Genomic DNA, 555 nt, shown 5'->3' on the forward strand with positions numbered 1-555 from the left:
GGTTGGCTTCGATTCCCCGCTGCGTGACTATGTATCCAAGGAACTCGCCTGTGGAAACCCCAAACATGCACTTTGCTGGGTTGAGTTTCATGCCGTATTTGTTGAGAGTTTCGAAGCAATCTCTCAAGTGACAGAGGTGATCAGCAGCGTGTAGCGACTTGACGAGCATATTGTCGATGTATACTTCCATGGTGACGCTCAGCTTGTCTGCCAGAAGGTTCAGGACCGCGGAGATCTGCTTTGGGTTGGCTTCGATTCCCCGCTGCGTGACTATGTATCCAAGGAACTCGCCTGAGGAAACCCCAAACCTGCACTTTGCTGGGTTTAGTTTCATGCCGTATTTGTTGAGAGTTTCGAAGCAATCTTTCAAGTGACAGAGGTGATCAACAGCGTGTAGTGACTTGACAAGCATATCTTCGATGTATACTTCCATGGTGACGCCCAGCTTGTCTGCGAACATTTTGTTCACAAGCCGTTGGTAGGTTGCTCCCGCGTTCTTCAAACCGAATGGCATGACCTTATAGCAGTAGGTTCCTCTATCCGTGATAAAATCCA

Source organism: Brassica oleracea, chromosome C9 (assembly GCF_000695525.1).
Source record: "Brassica oleracea var. oleracea cultivar TO1000 chromosome C9, BOL, whole genome shotgun sequence".
Lineage (NCBI taxonomy): Eukaryota > Viridiplantae > Streptophyta > Magnoliopsida > Brassicales > Brassicaceae > Brassica > Brassica oleracea.